Source organism: Ailuropoda melanoleuca, chromosome 4 (genome assembly GCF_002007445.2).
Source record: "Ailuropoda melanoleuca isolate Jingjing chromosome 4, ASM200744v2, whole genome shotgun sequence".
Taxonomy (NCBI): domain Eukaryota; kingdom Metazoa; phylum Chordata; class Mammalia; order Carnivora; family Ursidae; genus Ailuropoda; species Ailuropoda melanoleuca.
The window spans coordinates 69,629,088-69,636,449 of record NC_048221.1 but is presented as its reverse complement, the minus strand read 5'-3'; the positions used below and the strand labels follow the sequence as shown (position 1 = coordinate 69,636,449).

General features: G+C 55.7%; 1 long non-coding RNA gene across 1 annotated transcript; it reads right to left on the bottom strand.

Annotated features, from left to right (window-relative positions):
• Nucleotides 1-257: 257 nt before the first annotated feature.
• Nucleotides 258-7,096, bottom strand: LOC117801954. Its single transcript, XR_004624854.1, has 3 exons — nucleotides 6,781-7,096; nucleotides 4,958-5,192; nucleotides 258-654 (listed from the first exon to the last, which is right to left on the bottom strand). It is a non-coding gene; the product is annotated as an uncharacterized LOC117801954 (long non-coding RNA).
• Nucleotides 7,097-7,362: the final 266 nt, after the last annotated feature.

Sequence of the window (7,362 nt, the reverse complement as noted above, 5' to 3'; positions counted from 1 at the left end):
TTCTTAGAACAACATTAAGCAGCAAACACTATGATGTTGGGAGGGGGTGGGGGATGGGCTAACAGGGTGATGGGCATTAAGGAGGCACGTGATGTATGAGCACTGGGTATTTTATAAGACTGATGAACCACTGACCTCTACCTCTGAAACTACTAATACACTACATATTAATTAAATTGAATTTGAATAAAAAATTTTTAAAAACACACCATGATGACTTGAGAGAGAGAGACTCTGGAAGAAAGGAGAGCTTTATATTTTAGTATCTTTAATGATTTTTTTTTTAACTTTTTCAACAAAGAGGCCCACGTTTTCATTTCCTCTGGATTCTGCAAAAGTAGCTGACCCAGGGGCCAGGTCTCTTAAGTGAAGACAGGCTTAGGTCAAAATCCACACAGCATCACTTTGGTCACATTCTCTTGGCCTAAGCGAGTCACAAGGCCAGTTCAGAGTCAAGGGGGTGGGGGAGGGAAACAGACTCTTGTGAGATCAAGAACCACATGCTTCACTGACTGAGTCTGCCAGCTAGGCACCCCCAGACTCCAAGTCTTGAAGGGAGTATTTGATACAGCGATGAGCGGAACTGCTGGCGGCCACCTTTGAGGGCAATATTCAACAACCATTGGTCAAAAGCTTTCTCCTCAGGCTTCTCATCTGTAATACAGGAATAATTCTATTTACTTCCCAGGGTCATTTGAGAATAAAGGAATATTGCGGCTGAAATTGTCGGAACGTGGCGGACAGCACATTCAGGATTGGCTGCTCCCCTTTAATCTTGACTTTTAAACGCTTACCTCCTTGCTATCTCATTCCATCTATCCGTTCATTCATTCAGTATCTCTTGAGTCCTATGACCCAGGTACTGCCCTAGGTGCAGAGAATACAACACACAAAAGTCCCTGTCCCCATGGAGTTTACATTTTGATAAGAGAGACAAAAGTTATCATCAAATACTTGGTGTTCGGATGGTGAGAGATGTTAAGAAGAAGAAAGCGGGAGAAAGGGATAGAGAGCTGAGGAGGGGCCGGCTGCACTGTGTGGCCAGGTCCTCCAGCCAATCCTGAAGGCGGAGCCATGAGGATATTACAGGCAGAGGGAAGGGCCATTGGCTCTGGGAGGGGGCGGCCTGGGGTGTTTGCAGAACGGTCAGGGGCACCGGGTATCTGGAGCTGAGAGCCGCAGGAGCGAGAGGGCCGCTCCTCGTGGGCCCTTGGGAGGATTTTGCCTTTTACTGTGGAGGAGATAAAAACACGGGCAGGTTTGGAGGAGGGGGCAGCGGTGGCAGTGGGGAGCAAGGCCGGGGGAGGGAGGCCAGTGGGATGGTGGCCTGGCCAGGATGGTCGTCGCAGAGATGGGAGAAGTGGTCGGTTTCTGAATGGTTTCCTGAATGTCAGCAGGCGGGATTTACCTATCAACTCTCAGTAAATCAATCTAGTATGGAAAGCAGGTTTTATTAAATTCTCATTTTATAGAAGAGGAAATATTCTGAGTGACTTGTGCGATGTCACACAGCTGCTAAGTGGTGTCCCTGGGCAGGCGGGAAGGCTGTGGGATCTGTCTGAGGCTGACTAGTAATGGGATGTGTATGTGGTCTGTGTGTGGGTGTGTCTGTGACATGCCTCCTCTGGGTTGTCTTTTTTTTTTTTTTTTAAGAGAGAGAGAGCGTGCTAGGGCATGGGGTGGGGAAAAGGGAAAGGGAGAGAGAATTTTCAGCAGGCTCCATGCCCAGTGCAGAGCCTGACCAAGGGGTTTGATCTCATGACCCTGAGATCATGACCTGAGCCAAAATCAGGAGTCGATTTCTTAACCAACTGAGCCACCCAGGCACCCCTCTCTGGGTCTTCTTATTTGTCCCTTCATCTCCATCTGTGACCCACTGCCACCTTCCATCCTCTGTTCTCCTTCTGTCTTGTAGACACATCTTCATCCTGCCCCCCAGGCCCGTTTCCAGAGGGCCTATGTACTTCCTGTGCCCAGGGGAACCCATCTGTGTCTATGGGAGTGTGTAAGTTTGTGTGTGACTCTTGTCACGCTCACATGCCTTACGTGAGTGTGAATGTCCCCAGTGTCTGAGTGTTACTTTGGCTGTGTGAGGGTGTACATGCATGACCCTGGCTGTGAGAACCTACATGTGAGGGGACTTCAGGGCCTGAGCGTGTGTGAGCGTGAGGTGTGCCTGTGTGTGCAAACATGTGAGCGTTTGAGGTGTTCTCTCTCCCCTCCACCCATTCAGACTTGCTCCCATCCTAAAAGACACAGGCCTTGCCCACCTCTTGCCCTTTCTGATTCCTGACCTCCCACTGCCCCATCTGTCAGAACCACACAGGGGCTGGCCTCCCGTCTTTTGCGGTGGTCTGGCTGGTTTAGAGGCCATTTCCTAGACTGCAGGGCAGGGTGGGCCTGTGTGCACACCCCGCCCTTGGTCACCCTTCAGCTACCTCTCCTGAGGTCAGTGGGCCCCTCCCTCCACCTCCCCTGCGGGTTTCTTTAATGGAGGAAGGGACACTGACCTCAGAAGGGTCTGGCAGGCAGGTCTGGTGGCCTCCAGTGGGCTGAGGCAGGTGGGGCAGAAAGGGGTTGCAGCCTCAGGCTTCCTTCCTGCCTGAGGGTGGTCAGCTGACCCTCCTCCAGGAGGCTGGAAATCCACACTGCATTCTCTCAGTGCGCTCCCAGGGGCCCGTTGTTGGGGCCTTGGGACCCCAGAGGCTTGTCCCCACTTAGGGAGGCCTGTGGGTCCCAGGGCAGCTTGGCCCCGCTCTTTGCCTCCTTGCCCCACTCTCCCTTTAGGAGTCCCCAGGCCCCAGGCCTCCTCCCCAGCTCCAGCCCCAGAGCATTCATAGGCTCCTTCTGGTCTAAACCCTTTCCCTTCTCTGTCCCCTTCTTCCCCAGACATTGGTTCCTCTGAGAGCCTGTTGGCCTCTCAGGTACCAGAGGATCCTTTTTCTTTAACTCACTGGAAACTGGACCTTTGCTTGGAGCAAGGTGAGGAGGTGCCTGGAGGCGTGGGGTCAGTCGGTCCATCCTCCAGGTCAGCCTGCCCTCCCCTCAGTCCTGGTCATGCGCACTCCAGCCTGAGTGCCTTTGTTCTAGTCCTTTCCTCTGTCCTCTAGTCCTTTCCCCAGGCCCTGCTTGGCTTCTCCCTCTCCAAGCATTTGTCAACCTGTCATCTTGCCAATGGAGCCTGCTTGGCCCACCCAATTTACTACTGTGGCCTGTGTGCGTCCGCACACCCCCTCGCACTCTCCTGACCGTCTCCTGGCCCTGCTCTGCCACCTGATATCTCATTGCACCCACCACCTCCTTACATACAACAGAGTCTATTCTGTCTACTGTGTGGCCCGTCCAAGAATGTTGGCCCCAGGAGGGCAGGGAGCGGGGTGGCATTCCCCGATGTCTCCCAAGCGCCTGGAACCTTGTGGGGCCGTCTGAGCAGCTCCACAGACATTTGCTGTACTTGTTGGCATGGCTGCTGAGAGAAGAGAGAACCTGTGGGAGAAATGGCTGCTCCTCCCGCAGGCCTGTGGTCAGAGGGCCGGACTCTGTGCCCTCCCGGCGGGGGAGGTCCAGCTCCCTCTACCCCACCCGCCTTCCTGGGGGGGCGGGCACTGGGCCAGAGAGCCACACCCCCGTGCTGGCCCCGCACATGCATGCTGGCATACACCTGCGCAGCCGGCCTCCATGGCCCCCCCCCACCCACCACCCGCTGACGTGGCTGTGGTTTCGAGGCCCCAGAGGTGCAGATTAGAGACAGAGTGTCCTGTTTTCTGCGGCTGCAGAGGCAGATGGGGGTGGGGGACGGGCTCCCCTGCAAACAAGCACACTCAGAGGCCCCTTGTCCCCCCCTGCTTATGCACACATGCACGTGCATGTACTCACGCATAGATGGATGGCCAGGTGGACCCAGCAGCCCGGCTGCTCTTAGGTCTCAGCCCGGGACTGTGCACCGGTCTGGACCAGGCCCTGCTGCAGCTGGGGAGAGGGGGCAGAGGAAGAGGCTGCGAGCTCCCTCCCCCACACCTGAGCTGCCCCCTTTAGGGCTTTATGCCCACCCAGCGTGGCCGCGCAGCCACATTGGCCAGTTCTTTCCTTTGGGGGGAAACTGTGCCCTCTTTCGCCTTCTCCTGTCAAAACCACATCCCTGTAGGAGGGGCCCGCATTCAGCCCTCGGTGGGGTGTCGCTCCTGGGCTCTGGGGCGCACACAGTGGCTGGCTGGACTGCCATGGCCCCCCAGTGCCTGCCAGGGCCTTTGCTGCTCCAGGAATCGCCACCTGGAGGGAAATGAGTGTGGCCTCCAGAACCAGGCCTCCTGGGGTGAATGTCAGCTCGGCATGACCTTAGGCAAGTCACTTCACCTCTCTGTGCCCCAGTTTCCTCCCTGGCAGAGCTGTTGTAAAGATGAAATAGGTTCATGTATGCAAAGTGCTTAGCCCAGCACCTGCTGTGCAGGGAAGCTGTCAGTAAATGTTAGCTATGGCTGTGATGGTTTCCTGCTTCAGAGCCAGGAACGCCTGAGAAGCCGCCCGGGTCAGGGCTTGTGGCCCAGGGCTGGCCTCCCAGACTGAGCCAACAGCTTCCAGACCCACCAGGCGTTTGTGGGAGACTCAGAGGGCCAGGCAGTGGGTGGGCCCGGGGAAGGGGCTCATACCTCAGCCTGCGGCCATCTGTAGGACGGGAATCCCTCAACCTCCCAGCCTCAGGAGGGCCCCCCTGCGGCCTGCCTGTTCTCCAAGCCCCCTGGCCTTGCAAGGTGCCCCTCAGGCCATCTCCTGCAGTAGGAATGCCTGTTGACCCTGCTTTCTGAGCACCCACAGTTCCTACTCCCCGGGGCCTCAGGCTCCTCGAGTAGGAGAGGGGATAAAAGGTCCTATGTCATGGCATTAACGTCAGAGGAGGTCATGGATGAAGAGTGCGTGGCCCTGGCAGCCAGTCACGGCCAGCTCTCACTACTGCCTGCACCTCAAGGCTGGCAGGTCCCACTTGCTGCTCCGGGGCTCCCAGCGGTGTCCAGGAACCCAGGCTCACGGCAGGCCTCGAGAAGGAGCTCTTGCGGAGGGGTGCTGGAAAGAACCTGGAGTCCTGCGAACTGACGAGGGGGCATGGTGATGGAAGCTTGAGGGTAGACAGTGCTCACCCCGAGCCGGGCTTGAATGAAGAGGAAGGAAGAGAGGACAGGCTGAGCACACCCTGGGCCCTAGAGGAAGTTGAAAGCTGGCTGAGGCGGTGTGACAGTTCAAGGGCCCGCACCACACCACAGCTCCCCACCCGGCTCCGCCTCGCCCGCGGACTGACGTCAGTGGGGAGTGCATGACCCTGCCTGCACCCCCCCACCTCAGGCCCTGGTTCTGTGAGGTGGGGTCCCAGCCCGGGGGCTCCCACAGCTACTCTCCACACAGCTGGGCAGCCAGCAGAGCCCTGTGTCTTCGCGTCCACATTGCCCTCTCCAGGTTCCTTTAATGAAAGGCACCCAGTCATCAACACCTGTGTACTCCCCCACACCGCCTCACATCTTCAGGTGTGGCCCTGGAAGCTACTATTAAACACCTACTATATACAAGGTGGTTTCATATGCACGAGCTCATTGAATCCTTCACAATACCTTGAAGTGAATATTTTATGGATAAGGAAAACAGCTCAGGGACGCCTGGGTGTCTCAGTAGGTTAAGCATCTGCCTTCGGTTCAGGTCATGATGGGATCGAGTCCCACATTGGGCTCCTTGCTCAGCAGGGAGTCTGCTTCTGCCTGCCACTCCTCCTGCCTGTGCTCTCTCTCTCTCTCTGACAAATAAATAAATAAAAATCTTAAAAAAAAACGAAACAGCTCAGAGAGGCTAAGTAACCTGCCTGAGGTCACACAGCTTGTAGGTGACCCAGCTGGCCTTCCAAGGCAGGCTCCTGTCCTGAAGTTCCTTATGCCTATGGGTGAGTGACTTCATGCTGGAGGAGCCCGTGCAGAGTCAGTGCAGCTAGGCCTCTTGTTTGTCAAGGAGGAAATGGACACCCAGCGCTGGGAAGTGAGTGCCCTAGGCGGTGCCCCAGGCTCCTGGCAGAACCAGGCAGAATTAGGGAACTTTCTTTTGGCATCGGATGCCTGGCAGAAGGGGCTCTGCCAGGAAGGCTTCTTCCTTCACTGCCTCCAGCTCTCCATTCAGAGGCCAACTCCTTCGGGAAGTCTTTCTGGAGAGTCCTAGCTGAAGAAGGGTTCTGTCACCCTCCACCTCCTGGCCTGGCTTTATTTTTCTTCATGACACTTACTGTCCCTTGTAGTTTTAGGCATCACTTTATTTATTTCTTGTTCCCTCACCCTTACCCCAATTAGAACGTGAGTCCATGAGCTCAGGGAGGGTCTATCTTGTTCCCATGCATAGAACAGTACCTGGCACAAACTCAACAATTTTTGTGTGGAATGAATGAATGAATGGATGGAGTCAGATGGTCAAGAAAGATGCTTATGCTGTATGGGGGAAAGTTTGGTGTGAAGATGAACTTATTAAGGGCAAACTAAATAGATAATTCTAGGTGGAAGAGGGGAGTGAGAAATAATTTAGAAAAGAGAAAGGGCAGGGCCAGCATGTACAGACAGGAGGTCTGGCACACAGACTATAAAGTGGTGACCCCCCCCCGAGTTGTTCAGTTCTCAACTTGGACAACAATTCATGACAACCCTGGGGGTGGGAAGAACACAACAGTTTTGGCCCCCTCAGCATACCCAAGGGGGTGAGGGAGTGTTGAGTGGAGGCCGCTTTACGGGTGCCTGCAGCAGGAGAACAGGCTGTACCCACCATGAGGACGCCACGTGGTCACGGTTAGCAGCGTGCCATCCGGTGGTATTGTCTCCGCAGACGGTCGTCCAGCCGTGGGGAGCAACTGTTCTGCTGTTAGCAATCTCCAGTACCTGAAGCACCCAGGGGGACGCGGGCGGGGAAATCACCCGACACACCCCACAAACACACACCAAACGCTGTCGACAGAGATGACCACAACAGCGGGAGGGAGGGCTGTTTCCTGAGCCAGAAGTGAACTTTGAAGGCGGAGGACACTGTGTTCTGAGACTTCTCCGCTGAGCAGAGAACTCGGTGAAGAACTGTCCTGGCCCCCTTCTTCCTCCCCAGTCCTACAGACTGGGCACAACAACAATCACCCTGTGATTGTGGGGCCTGTCTTCGATGAGTCACCTTGGCCACAGCAAGCCTTTCGGGGTGATGTTATCGGCTCCTTTGCTTACTTAATTCCCTGGTTGACATCACCACCGCCTGGCCTTCTCCTTCTCGGCATTGCAGCCTGCAGGCTGGCACATCCTGGAAGGGAAGGCGGTGGAGGTCGCTTGCCAGAAGCTTCCAGGGCGGGTAAATCGGGACCCTCAG